At 39.7% G+C, this 15,097-nt stretch overlaps 1 protein-coding gene and 1 long non-coding RNA gene across 2 annotated transcripts in view; both read left to right on the top strand.

Annotated features, from left to right (window-relative positions):
• Window positions 1-15,097, top strand: part of KCND2 (potassium voltage-gated channel subfamily D member 2) — a 342,348-nt gene that overhangs the window by 207,817 nt on the left and 119,434 nt on the right. The gene's annotated exons all lie outside the window — the stretch shown is intronic.
• On the top strand, window positions 5,125-11,077 carry LOC140707388 (uncharacterized). The gene is made up of 2 exons (XR_012087417.2): window positions 5,125-5,211; window positions 8,762-11,077. It is a non-coding gene; the product is annotated as an uncharacterized LOC140707388 (long non-coding RNA).

The following is a 15,097-nucleotide window of genomic DNA, read 5'->3' as shown; positions in this document are numbered from 1 at the left end:
TTTATAGATGGCATTACACTCCTATAAAACTGGCAAAAATGTCAGAAGGTAGCAGTAATATCTGTTGGAAATGTAAAAAAAAGTAAGAACTTATTATCATATGTTGTGGTCATGTGAAAAAGCCAGGGTTTATTGGTTACAGTTGTGGGAAATGATAAAAGGAATTATTCAAAAGAAATTAAACTTCAAACCCAAAATAGCATTATTAAATATTATGCCAGAAATTACCGATAAGAAAATTAAATATTATTTGATGTATATATTGATAGCAGCTAGGTTACTCTGGGCTCAAAAATGGAAAAGCGAAGACTTGCCTACAATGGAGGAGCTCCTGAAGAAGATGTTGGATATTATAGAATTGGACACATTATCAGAAGCGCTGCGAGATCAACCAAGAGACTATGCAAAACAAAGTTGGAACTTAATACAGGCTTGGGCCCAGGGTCAGACTTGAAGATAGGGCAAAATGATCGATGGGCTTTGTTCTTTTTTTTTCTCTTTTCACTTTCAATGCTCTGGAGTTTGGGAAAGCTGGAATGTAATGAGGTCTGAATCTCTGTCCTCAAAGGGGGGGGGGGGTTGGGGTGTCTGTATTGTACTTTAGATATGTGTTTGTAGTTGAATTAAAAAGAAGAAGACAGAAATAAATTTCCCCATATGATTAAGATATCATTGGCATATTTTATCGGCTAGACCTTTCCCTTCTTTTTAGTGGACCAATTAGATGGACTCCAGCAGTGACTGTTTTCATGACTGTGCTTAAGGAATTTGATGACCTGGAAGTGAGGAAAATCTTCTAATTAAGAGTACTTACACCAGTAGAAATTGTATTAAGTGCTCAAAAGGTTTTTGGAATTTCATTCAAAGCAGAGCCCCAGAGTCCTAAAGCTCCTTGCACTAAGACGGATGGATCTTAAATAGATTCGTTTGATATTAAGGATGTGTTCAGATGCTATTAACTGCTTTAGAAAAAAAAACACTAGGAGGAAAGTGACTCATCATCATAGCAACCGAGTTTTACCCACAGCAATATGTGATAGTAGGAGACAAACAAGGGAAAGAAAGTTGCAACAGTCAGAGAAGGTTAAAATAAGTGCTTTTTTTTTGCTGTGGAGCCTTGCCTATGTTATCCGGGACCCAGAGAGACCCTGCAATATAGCATGGTGGGCTGGTAAACCAAATGTGACAACCAACTGCAGTGCTTGGGCTGTTTTCCTATATATCTTTCTCCAAAGCTACAGGCATGGTTTCAAAAATAAACAACTTCTCTAAGAGTTTGAACTTCCCCACTATTATTCAGCTCTCAAGGATAAAAGGAAGACATGCAAAGGATGACCAACATCTAATCCATGAATCTTTATTCAAGCTCTATGCAGAGATTCATGGAGGAAAAGAAATAACATATGATTGGCTGTGGTTCATGCTTATTCGTTCTAACCTTGACTTACCATATTTTTCTGTGTTTAAGATGATACTTGAGTCTAAAATATTTAGTTTAAAACTTGAGGGTCGTCTTTACACAAAAGTAAGGAGGGGCAGGGATCAAAGCGCTTTGATTCCTGTTTTCCCTCTCCATTTTCTTGCGAGGAAAGTGCTTTCCTCTTCTACTTTCTTTGCAAAAAGTGGAGGAGGAAAGCAGGAATCAAAGCACTTTGAGGATTCCTGCTTTCTCCCTCCACTTTCTTGTGAGGAAAATGCTTTCGGGAAAGCACTTTCCTCGCAAAAAAGTGCAAGAAAGTCGAGGGGAAAAGAAAGTGGAGGGGGAAAAAAGTGGAGGGGGAAAGCAGGAATCAAATCGCTTTGATCCCTGCCTTCCCCCTCCACTTTCTTGCAAAGAAAGAAATTTTGGTTTAGAAAAGTGGGGGTGGCATCTTATACATGAGGGCATCTTATGCATGGAAAAATACAGTACTCTTTGGATCTGGCACAAAAGAGTTGGTATACGTATATTTAAACACACCGCCAGTATGGTCCTTTTTTGAGAGTATAGCCTGCACATACAAAAGCCCCATATTTCATTTGAGTGTTCATGCTTAGGTTCTGTATACCAGTTTCAGTGAGTGAATGGAGATCTTCTTTCATCTCCTTGTTTTTTCTGCCTGAACTGAATACTTGAAAGGGGCTTAGATTGCTCAAACATCAAGGACAGCTTTGGGAATGGAAATTATTACAAGTTATTACAAATGTGTTTTGAGTGATGAAAGGAATGACGGGGAATAAATAAAATATCAACAGAAACTAAGAAAAAGCAAGGGATTTTTTTAAGGCTTGGGATTGATGACTGTTGGTCTTCTAGGAGGACTGTTGAGAAGGTTCATTAGATGTGTGAAAAGATCATGGGGCAGTCAGCTATAGTTGGCTGTTGTCCATTTAGACTGACATGAATATAGTCTGAAGGTTCTCAAGAGAAAAATCAGACTAGAAACAGACACCCACCCACTTATATGGTGATAAAAGATCACCTGTAAAAATTGGAGGCTTCTTTCCACAGGAAATTTCTTAGGCTCAGAGACTGTAGAAGACCATGGATTTCTACAGTAGCCAGTGCCACAGACAGTGGTGCTATGATACATTCGGAAATACAGTTCCTCATTATGACAGTCCCCAGAGTCACATGGTTAAAGAAAAGTCCAAAGTGTCAGGCACATATCTTTCCCTTTCCATGTGTATTTATTATATATTTGTGTCTACATACCATGCACACATGCATTAGTACTTTCCATTACAAGATTATCTCACAGCAATATATTGTTGCAGGGCAAACACACCAGCCCCAGCTTCTGTGGGGATTAGAGATGAAACAGTCCTACCAATCAAAAGCTGTGGGTGCTTTGACTGGGAGTCGTGGCTCTCCTACGGCATTGGGCGCTCTAAGGGTCAAGGCAACTGATAGCATGTTGTTAGCATATTGTTAAAGACAGCTTCCTTAAGTGTCAAAAGATGGCTGTTTGCCATGACACATGCTTTCACTCAACTCAGTACATTTCATCCCAATGTTTTGTATTCAGGTCAGTGGAATTTTAACCCAGGCTTCATTTGCATGACTAATTGCCCAGTCTTATATCTTTTCAGAAATTATGTGAGAAAATAGAAAAACGAAACAGGCAACTGGCAGGAAATGTGTATTTTTCCAAACACTTTTTTGTACTCCTTGGATGACTTGCCTTCTAAGATTAGGAAAATTTTGGTCTTTAGAGTTGGTGATCTCATTTCATCTCCTGAGCCATGATTGTAGTGGTGCACAGAATGGGTCCGTTAAACTAATATTTTCTTTGCACTCTGGCTGGTTGAATGAGAGGCGGAAGAAAAAGCGGGAAATGTGACAATGTCAACTCTGTGGGTTCCACACCCACAAAGCAGCGCAACCTTAGTGCAGCCCCAGCTGAGGACAAAGGCAGGAAAGGGTTACCTCTAGAGATGGGGACGAAGTGCCAAAATGATGCTTCATCTTGGTGTGTGGGTCATCAACCACGAATTGCCCCCCAGTGGCCTGACAAACCACTTTAGCAAGCCGCCCAAAGGGAAAATCCCTTTCTGCTTATGCCCCTGAGGAACAGTTGATCTGTGGAGACATAAGCAGATAGGGAAAGAAGGGATGAATATAAAAGGGTTATATTCATTGCTTCATATTTGTTGGGTTCTCAGGACCCCAAGAATATGAAGCAACTAATATCTGATGAATCAGGGATATTCAACGAATATCCCGATCCATTTTTATATCTGTCCCCATGTAAACTAAACTTTACTACAAGTAAACTATGCAGACTTATATACAGTATGAGCAAATCAGCAGTCCAAATACCTGTGTGGATCCTTCTCACAGGAGAATAAACATCTCCCATGTGAACAGAATGATTGCTCAAATGATAAAATAGATATAGATATAAAGATAAAATAGATCATACTGAAGATAAGAACCTTTTAAGTGTGAACCAGACCACTCCAGATTCCCCTATCTAGGAAGGCCTTTCTCTATTGAGAAACAGTAGTCATTGATCTGCTGAACGTCCTGACTTATAGCAACCCAAATAGGGCTTTCAAGGTGAATAAAATATTTAAAGAGTGGTTTACCAGTCCCAAATCCCAATCCTGTGAGTTTCCACAGCAGAACGCAGCTCTTTTGAATTTTAGTCCACCACACCATCCACTGTATCACATTGGGTATCCACATTAAACTAGATATGTATCCTCTTTTTCATGACATCCAAATCTTCTACTTGAGGCAGCTGCTTCATTCTGCCTAGGCTCACTTTAGAGCAGTGGTCCCCAACCTCGGGCCTCCAGATGTTCTTGGAAATCAATTCCCAGAAATCCTGGCCAGCAGAGGTTGTGATGAAGGCTTCTGGGAGTTGTAGTCCAAGAACATCTGGAGGCCCAAGGTTGGGGACCACTGCTTTAGAGTACTTATTTTGAGAGAGAGAGAGAGAGAGAGAGAGAGAGAGAGAGAGAATTTCATTTCAAAGAATCCAAAATAAAATTAAGAGCTGCAGAAAAAGACCCAGTATGTTAAGTGGCATAAAACCTTTACGAAATTCTTTGCACACACACACACACACCCGAAAGAGAAAAACCTTAAATAACAGAAATTTCTGAGATGTTTGACCAAAATCGGGTCCTGTGTGATCTATACTGCTCTCCTTTACATTGCAAACTTATGTTGGACATGATATAGAGGCGGACCAGGCATCACAATAGTGATGCTGCTTAATTATCTCTACATTGTAACTGGTATGTCTACCCCATAGCAAAAAAATGATAGGAAGTGGCAACTATTTTATTTAGGTAGGCTCTTTCAATAACTGATTCCAAAGAAAGCATCTTCATTTCTTTTTGAGCGGTGCTGGCAGTGGAAGCATGAGCTGGTATTTTAAAAGTAACCAGGAGCACCTGAATAAATAAGCAAACAAACAGAGCAGATAGCTAGAAATAGATTAAGCAAATCGAGAAAACATGGCAAGAAGGGAATTGACTTGTCAAACAGACTGCCATCTGCAATCTCTTCTACTGAGCAGCACAGTTGGATAATTTATATCAGATGCAGCATGGAGAGAAAAGGAAATAAATGGTGGGGGTGGGGAGAGAAGGTGAGACAAAAACAGGAAGAACAGACATTAAGGAAGGATATCTCACTAGAAAAAATGTTCTTAAAATGATACAAAGAGCTGATTTAGATTCTGAACTGAAAAGCTGAGGTCACTGTGCTTTCAAAAGGTAGGTGGAAATCTAAAAATGTTTGTTGGGGAATATTCTTGACAGACTTTCTGGGTTCACCTTGATCATGTTTATGCTAATAGTTGAGCCACTCAAGCTGCAAGCCAAAGCAGGATCAGATTCCATGGTTCAAGACAAAAAAGCTCAAGGCAAGACTTGTTCCAACAGACTTCTGCCGCCCACCAATATTGCAAATTTGTTTGAGTTATTTTTTTTTATTCCACTATTCTCTGCCTAAATAATTCAGTAGGTTCATCAATAAGCAAGGTCTTCCTTGCTAAGGGGCTTGCAGTGTAAAAGACGCGATACAAAAGGGGATGAGGCGGGAAGAAGGAAACAAGCAAATGATTGTCATGATGATTAACTGGATTAGAAAACAGATCAGGAAGAGGACAGGCAAGCTGCATTTTGAGCAGTCAGTGAAATGGCCTATCTTTCTGCTGCACCCTGGTGGAGTCACTCTCGCTATTCAAGAAGCAGTTTGCACTGAGTTACAAAGGAGCTTGTTCCAAAGATCAAAAAAGGAAGCCCAACACCTTCTTTCAGCAAACCCTCCCATGGCTGTTGCTCATAATGACACTGCATATATACTTGGAAGTCTGTCTGGCCAGGACCTGTGTTACATAATAATATATAATAGGGGAACCTGCATGCAATTGTGCAGATTTTGTTTGTCTGTAGCTCCCATTGGCTCATGTAATTACGGCAGATGGGAATTGCAGTTGAACAACATGTGAAGGGCCTCTACGCTCAGCTATGCTCCAGATAAATAAATAGGCAAGAGAAAATTCAAAAGCCCACCTTTGTCTCCTTTGAATCACTTCTCATTGCTTTCCATTTGGGGATATCAGTTCCCTATGTTCCTATTGTTGTTCCCCACAATCGTTTCCCAGCAGGAGTGGACAATGCAAAGCCCTCCAGATTTTTATTTATTTGTTTGTTCATTTATTGGACTGCATCTCCCGCTTTAACCAGCAAGACCAGTGGTGAGGGATCATGGGACCTGCAATCCAACTATGTCTGGGGATCATACTTTGCCTACTCCTTCAGTACATGCATAGGCGGGATTACCTCACCTTAGCTTTCTGACACACTGTTGGTCACAGATTGTCAGCTTGATGAGTGTGCAGATCATCATCACAATTGGAGCCATCTCCTAGGCCCATGTTTATGTTTGCTTATAAACAAACTTAGCCTAGGTTTGCCAGATTTCTTAGCTGGAACATGTCCTGTTACCCTGTTTCCCCTAAAATAAGACCTAAACTGAAAATGAGCCCTAGTATGATTTTTCAGGGTGCTCTTAATATAAGCCCTACCCCCCAAATAAGCCCCAATTAAGTGAAACCTCCCCTCCACCATTGTGCAGCAACCAGAAGAAGACGACATGACTGTATTTGAATAAATGTAGATTGTTGTACATGAAAAAAAAATTAAAGATCGCCTGAAAATAAGCTCTAATGCATTTTGGAGCAAAAATTAATATAAGACACTGTCTTATTTTTGGGGAAACATGGTAGCTTTCAATAAAAGGTAAATACAACTTGAGCAAAGACACTAAAAACAAAGTAGTAGAGGCCATAGTCAATATGTATAGAGTAACCTGCCTATTGAAATCTAACTTATATTTCTGTTGCATAAAAAACACAGTTAACAGGGCTTGGCTGTATTTAGTTTGAGTGATTAGGAGGGATTCTTCTGGGCTGGGGAGATTATCTATCCAGCACTAACAAATTGTTCATTCCAACTTTTGAAATTTAAAGAGAGCCCCATCTCTCTGCTAAGTGCTCTGCCCCTCTCTTTCCTGAGTTGGTGGCAGTTCTTTTTTTTGCTGCTGTTCTGTTCAGTTGGTTGCTAGTATGTGTGCCCTAAAAAAAATAGCATACACAAGACTGCAGTTTGAAGCAACTGGAAGTGAAAAAACTGGTGTTATTCTTTCTCTTAAAAATGTCTCAGAGGAAGCTACCGAGATTTTAAGTGCCAGTTAATGAGAAAGGGGTAGGCTCTGGGGAACTTATAGCTATTCTCTTCTTTGGAACTCTGTATGTCTACTGTGTAGCAAAAAGAGAATTTTACCAGAAATTCAAAAAAGCAACACATACTTATGAGTAGATACACATGGGACTACACTGATATTTTATCAAACATTAAAATGAAAAATCTGGTGCAAAGAGTAGAAACCAGAATAAAAAGTATTCCATACAGTGCAACTCTAGGCATGCTCACCCAAAGTCTCACTGAGTTCCATCTTTACTACATACATAGAACTCGAATCTTAGAACACATGCCTTCTTAGAAGTAAATTCCACTGAGTTCAATGGTGGTTTACTCCAAGGTAAATGTGTATAGGATTGCATCTGTAATGTTAAAGTAGTGCATAATATTTTGTTTAGTTTATGATTGCAGTAGGCAAGGATGATTAAATATAGCCAAACAAAACTCTAATGACTTTACCTAATTGCACACTACTGCTATATCAAAATCACTTACATTTCAAAAGATCTCTAGCACAGAAGATTATATGGTATAATCTAATTTGAACATGGCATTTTGTATTTCCTCTTTCTTGTTGTCTTAAAAGAAGCTTAAAATAATGGAAAATTTAATTCATTGGCACACAGAAAGTCTTGCGGAAAAAGCAACTAAAATGGAGTAAATATCTGAACCAAACAATCAGAACAGCTATTAAATGCTAATGGATTTTCACTTTACCGTGGAGTTTTCCATAACTACATTACTTCTGGAAATAAAAGCTTGAGGGAAAAGGAAGCTTGATTAAAAGTGCAGTCTTGTCTTTGCACATGTTAGGCTTTAAGGAAAGGATGAAAAAGATCTGGAGAGGCAGAGAAAATAAGAAATATTTAGAGGAGGAGGAGGAAAAAGAAAGTTCTGAATATATATATATACATATATACATACACACACACACACACACACACACACACTTCACTGTATATATATATATATATACAGTGAAGCAATATAATCTGTTTATAAAGAGGGCTCATTTTTAAATTTGAAAGACTGGAAGGGAATTTTTTTGTTCTGATGCTGTGCCAAAATCTGTCCTCCAATTTCCTCAAAAAATTCTTCATCAGAGGAATGCAATGGGGAAAAGAGGAAAGAAAGAAGGTATTCATTTGGGTACACAGACTCCTCAGACAAAGGTTTGTGCTTTTAGGCACAAAAAGAGAGAGGATAGAGAGAGAGAAGACAATGCGGGGGGGGGGAGTTTGGAGTCTAAAACAAACAAACAAAAACCCATTCCAGGAGGGACTAAAAATAAGGGACTAATGTAAAAGTGGTTAATCCATCCACTAGGGGGTGACTTTAAAAAAAACTAGGATGACCTCTAAGGTTAAAAAAATGGGCAGGAAAGGAGGGAGGGAGGGAACAATGGGGAAAAGAGGCCTTTTTTCCGGTTGTATCTCAAAACGCCAGTTGCAATTCAAAGCAAAATGTTGTGACTGGAGCTGGCTGTAACTCGAATTGTTGCAAGTCAAGACGGTTGTAAGTCGAGGCACTACCATATTTCCTCTTTTCTTCTCCACAGCTTTCTGATCCAGCAATGTCTCATGGATAGCCATAGCACAGGCAAGGGGCAGGTTTGCACTCAACCAATCATATTTTCAATATTCAAAAAAAGTTACACATGAGTCCGCTGCCCTCGCTCACCAGTGATAAGTTCCTATTGTCTGGAATCCTCCCCTGCTAAATACCGAACACTATTTTCTGTTTTGGAGAAACTTTAGCTGTGTTTAAAAATTCTGTTTCTGTGAATAACTAAAATACAGTAAATAATGTTGAACATATTGCAGAGTTTTGAATTTTTGATTAAATTCCTCTAGCTGCACAGTAGAACCACAGGGATGAACAGAGCATAATAGCTTCTAATTCCCCGATTTACTTCACCCCTTTTTCTCATTTTAACTGGCACATATACTCTGGAGACATTAATAAGAGAAAGAATAAAAAACCGTTTCTCTACTTATAGATCAACAGATCAAACATCAAAGTGACAAACATGTCCAACAGACACACCCCCCCCCCAAAAAAAGAAATTCTGAGTTGAGAGGTGGGTCTCTCTTTGAATTCAGAGGCAGGAGGAAACTATTAGTTACTGCTGGAAAATTTTATAGTCACCCCAGCACAGAAAGATAGTCATCCCAGCCAAACCAACAAAAGGCAGCCTGCAAGGGTGCAAAAACTTAAACAGAGCATGTGTAGGAATTGTGCCCATTTTGTAGCAAATACAGCCAAAATGCATGCTCATACTACGGGAACCCTAATTGAAATTTGGCAGTGGGGGATTCAGATTAGTTACCAGCTGCTTCTGCCTGCAGAGATCTTGGACATCTTCCAACAGAGAAATCCATTGGCAAAACTCCTCTGCTGGCTACGATCTGAAAGCAGAACAGCCAGAGAAGGGTTGCCTGGAGAGGTGCCAAATTATGCCGGATCCAGGCTTTCTCCTGCCTGAGGAAACAGCTACAGTGCAACCGCAAAGGAAGGACAGCATGAGAACAGCCAAAACCTCAATTTGAATTACAATTGCTCTTTACAAAATCTCAGAATAAACTGATTTTCAGCAGCTAAATTACTCCTATTGTACATTTATATACATTTGTACCCTGCCTTTTCCCCTAGAGGTTAATGGTTTGTAAAATCATCTCATTTTATCTTCATCATAATTATGTGTGGTGGATGTTAGGCAGAAAGAGAGTGTGAGATACGGAAGCCAAACTAAGTCTACACCTGAGGGGGAACTTGTTTTAATTGGTTCATTTTATGTACAGTTTTGTTCATTCATTTTATCATGCACTTTTGGCCCAGTGGGTTTAGGAAGGTGATTTACAAATGCATACTAAAACATGTTCAGAATACACATTTTACCCAGTAATGAATATTTTAAAATTAGAATTAAGCAATAATAATAATAATAAAGTAATACAATCCAAACAAAAACAAAACTGGACATTCCCATTCCTTCCAGATTCTCTCCAGAGTCTCCCTAAAAAACAGACATCAATACAACCTCCACTGTGTCCCCACACTTTCAATTTGTCTCTCAGAACTTTGTTTTGTCACAGAGGTCAGGAAGAACAGAATGTATGTTGTGGAAGAGACACCACCCATTATGGATATGGAGTGCGCATGTGGATAGGGGAGCAACTTGGTTTATCTTGGGCAAAGAAATTCTTGATGCGCAGAGTAGTGCTTAAAGACATCAAGACAATGTCTTCTTAAAAAATGATTAAGAGTCATGAACTCTATTGGGATCTTCCAGCTAACACTGAAATGAGGAATGAAACAATCTCTCAGTTCGGTTTTGTTCAGTTTCTCCAAATCTCCCCTGTATTTTCTTGCTGTATTTGCTTTGGAAATGCATCACCAAAAAAGCTGGTGATCCAAAGAGGAAACAAATACGCAAAACATTTGTATGTGTTAATTCTTACCCATATTTACAAAATAAGAAAGAATTACTATAATTTCAATGGAAAACAGTACATTTCACCATAGTGGCAAATACTGTGATGAGGTAACTCATGTTCCTGTTTAGTTTTCTGCCTGAGTGCTAATGGTTAATTGGGCAAATTCTACGCTCTGTCCTTCCTTTCTCAGAGTTCTTCATCATCAAACTGTTCTTGGGATGTGTTGTGTTAGGCATCCTTCAGTCTCGAGAGACTATGGTAACGTGCTCTGTATGGAGGACTTTGACACTGTATGTGAAGCTGGACATAATAGGTTCCAGAAGATGGGCGTAATTCAAAATGGTCGCAAGTCGAAACACCATTTCCCACAGGAATGCATTGGAACACGATTAATCTGTTCCAGAAGGAAAAAATACCAAAAATAAAATAAAATAAAACACTGCAAGCCCCATAGGAAAGTGTTGGGGCTGGAAAACAAAAACAAAACAAAAAACACACAGAACGCATTGGGGCCAAAACCTTTTTTTACCAAAACCAAAAAAACACAGCCAGCCTCATCGGAACACAATGGGGCTGGGGACAAACACACAAAACAACACACACACAATCAGCCCCAGCAGAACGCGATGGGGCTAGGGGAAAAACACCAAAACACAAAAAAAATCACAGCACAGAAACATAACCCCCCCCCAAAAAAACCCAAACCCACCCTGCAAAACAAAGTAAATGAACTTACTCAGGAGCAGAAAGCAGCTCCAGACAGTCCGAAGCCTCCTCCAATGCACACACTCTAACCGTTGGGGTAAAAGAGCTACAAAGAAGCAGCCTCTTCACCTACCAACAGTTTGCACATCTGAATTCCCCACCTTTTTTCCCTGCCTTTTTCTGGTCGCACCTTGAAGCTCCGGACACAAGTCGAAGCAAAATTTTGCAGCTGGAGCTGATCGCAACTCGAAATAGTTATATTTCTGGATGTTTGTAAGTCAAGGCACCACCGCAGATTTTTTTAAAGCTCACTGTACTTTTAACACAAAATTTTCAGCCAGTAGAGATGCAACCATTGGCTTTTAATTAAAAATGCAATATTGCAAAGAGATATTATCTCTTAAACTGCTAGTATCCCATTGGGTTCATTGCCTAACTGGGTATGCATGATCTTCCAGCTATCTGTTGTGTGTTTAGACATATCCAGGTTGCATGGACATAACAGATGGCCAGACAACAGCAAAAACTTCTTGCACAACTTATCTTACATGTGTAGTATTTTGTAGTAGGACTTTGTCCTTTCTTACTATAGTTTTAAAAATTAAAATTCTTGAGCTCAGATCTAGGGTGAAGATAATCCACAAGATTATCCTACCTTGAAAAAGGAGCCAGTAGTTAATGGTGCTCTTGTCAAGAAGAAACAACCCAAATTGGTACAAATTAAGCAACATTGTCTAAAGAATGTTTTAATGCAAAAAGCACACATTGTGCATAATGATTATGTTTTGTCACATGGAGTTTCAAGGATTAAAAGCACCAGAGGGGTTATTTGCATTTTTTGCACTGGTCAGCCACTTCTGTGCTTATGTAGATATTTTGCTTTCAAAAGTACACTAATTTTATGCAAAGAAATTCATAAAAATTATTGAGACCTTGCCAGGTAGTCTCATTGTCTTGTTCTTTCTTGGAGGCAGAGAATAATGTGTTGCTTGGAAATTTGTCATCAAGGTGTCTTTTCATGTTGAGACAGCCTAAATCAATGAGAAAGCAACACTTGGCAAGTATTGTTTACATGTCTACTTGGACCATGGCTAATAGAGTGTTCTGCATTAAAAGGCAGAGTTCAAAACTGGTATGGGGGAAAATACAGTAAGTACACAGTCAACTATTGCTGTGCTCATGAAGAAAGTGGTGGCAGAAAATAAAATAAATCTTAAACCACAACAAACTCCATTCCAAGAATTCTATACAAATATAAGTGTGTGTGTTTGACAATTAAATGTAATTCAAATGGTGGCTGAGCTCAGATAATCAAAGAAGCATTACCAAAGGATATGTGAATAGTCTACACTTGCTTTTTGCAGGTTTTCTACATTGTGCATGACATGAGAACATGCATGAAATCTAAACAAATAAGGAATAGGATAATATGAACTCCCACATTGCCTGTTCTCCAATAAATAGGGGGAGGGAAGAAATATGATCCTCAAATTTATTGAAATTCCTAAAGAAAGATTAAAGTATTTCTGAGTAAGCAAAATGTAAAACCGATTTTTTTTTAGTGCTGGGGACTTTGAGAAGAAATATAATCATATATGGAAAATGCAATGAACTATCATAGATGACAGAACAGAAGATATACAGGTGCTTGGGGTTAATTTGAGATTAGCCATTTAATGGGAGACCTTAAATATTCTACATGCTGAACTTCAAGCTGCCTTCTTTTCTTTTTGCTGCTTTCTTTTCTCTCCTTTGGCCTCTCTTTCCTCTGATTACCCTGACTCTCTATGCTTGGGATCAAATGAAGCAGTGCTGGATTATACACTGTAGACTTGAAAGGACACTTTGCAGGGGCAGATTAGTTTGCTTGTCCTAATTTCTCGACAAATCTGTGTTTCTCTTGCTAATTCCTCAATTCACTGCCCTTTGGGTATATGCCTGGCATGACTTTCTGGCATTCCAGGGCGAGATGTGGTCTCAAGAGTCCTGATGACCACTTGGGTTGCTATTAGTGCAGGCACAGTGATATGACAGAACTGTGTATAATATTTAAGGACTACCATTAAATCATCTAATCTGACTGCTGCAGGTTTATTGATATGATAAGAGGACCAAACTAGTAGGGCTGCTAGCTCTCAGGGTGCCAGATGACATTTGAGGGAATTGCTGGTCAAGCAGTCCTGAAGGAGAAGGAAGTTTAATTTTATTGTGCTTTTCAGCTTCAGTGCCCATTGCTCCCCCCATACTCAGATGGCATAAGTTTCTGCCTGCCTGCTTTCTTGCCTGCCTCTTCCTCTCACAGATAAATATGCACGTACGTGCACTTCTTTGCAATTGTTACTCAAGGGCAGGTCTTCTGCAGCTTCACAAGACCCTAGCCCTTCATCTGAGATTTGCCTCCAAAATTTTAAGAAGTGGAAAACTGCTGACCTGATAGCCCTTCAGGCTACCTGAAGGCAACACAGAGAATTTTCAATTAATAGTTCTGAGTGTTACAGGCAACTAAATGATTCAAACCTAAAGCATTATGTACGACTGCTATGGGGTTTTGAAAGGCACCTTGTGTGTGCAAATTGATTGCAACATAGTATAGGCACTCCGTATCAGAAACAGACTAGACATTCTCTTTGTAAAAGCTGGATATCTGTACTAAATAAATACTAATGCATTTTCCACTCTTTGTTTGGAAAGGTTAAGCTTCTGGTTAACTTCCATCAAAAGGAAACTGTTCAAATTTTGCTTCCGGTTTAATAGCACCTAAACTGCATACTTAGAGGTTTATAATCTAGCACAGTTTCATGACCATCTAGAAAAGAACCTGCAGGGTTCAGAGGCACTTTCTAGAACTCAAGTCCTAAAGTAACCTGGGAATCCACTCTCTTTTCCACTGGCAGTTGTTGCTATCCAAACTAGTTAGGCATCCTTCAGTCTTGAGAGACATGGTAACGTGCTCTGTATGGAGGAGTTGGAACAGCGTCTAATGTGGCTGAGAAGACCAATTCAAGAGTGACAGTCCCTTCCACACTGAAGACAAATACAATCTCTCCCCTGTCCAGCTCCCTGATTTTGCTGGTTTTGGGATTGCCTTTTTGCCTTGGCCTGCTGGACAAGGGTCTCTTCAAACTGGGAGAGGCCGTGATGCACCGCCTGCCTCCAGGCTGAATGCTCAGATGTCAAGGATTCCCATCTGTTGAGGTCCATTCCTAAGGCCTTCAGCTCCTGCTTGCATCACAGCTGTGGTCTCCCTCTGGGGTGATTTCTCTGCACTAATTCTCCATGCAGGACATCTTTCGGAATCCAACCATCAGCCATTCTCACAACATGCCTAAGCCAACATAGACATCACTGTTTCAGTAATGTATACATGCTAAACATTCCAGCTCGTTTTAGGACTACTCTATTTGGAACTTTGTCCTGCCAGGTAATATTAAAAATGCATCGGAGACAATGCATATGGAATGTGTTCAGCTTCCTCTCCTGCCGTGCACGAAAGGTTCAGGACTCACTGCAGTACAGGAATGTGCTCAGGACACAGGCTCTCTTTTTGAGAGCCATACTCTCTTTTTGAGTCTAGAGAATGTGGTAGCTGCTTTGCCAATGTGTTTATCTAGCTCCACATCTAGGGAGAGGGTGTCAGAGATCAAGGTACACAAAGTCATGAACAACCTCCAATTCTTGTGTAGAGATGGTAATAGAGGGAGGTGAGTCCACGCCCTGGCCCATGACTTGTGTTTTCTTCAGGCTGATTGTTA

The sequence above is a fragment of the Pogona vitticeps genome, chromosome 5 (genome assembly GCF_051106095.1).
Source record: "Pogona vitticeps strain Pit_001003342236 chromosome 5, PviZW2.1, whole genome shotgun sequence".
Taxonomy (NCBI): domain Eukaryota; kingdom Metazoa; phylum Chordata; class Lepidosauria; order Squamata; family Agamidae; genus Pogona; species Pogona vitticeps.
Note: the sequence above shows the minus strand (reverse complement) of the source record. Positions and strands in the feature narration are given on the sequence as shown.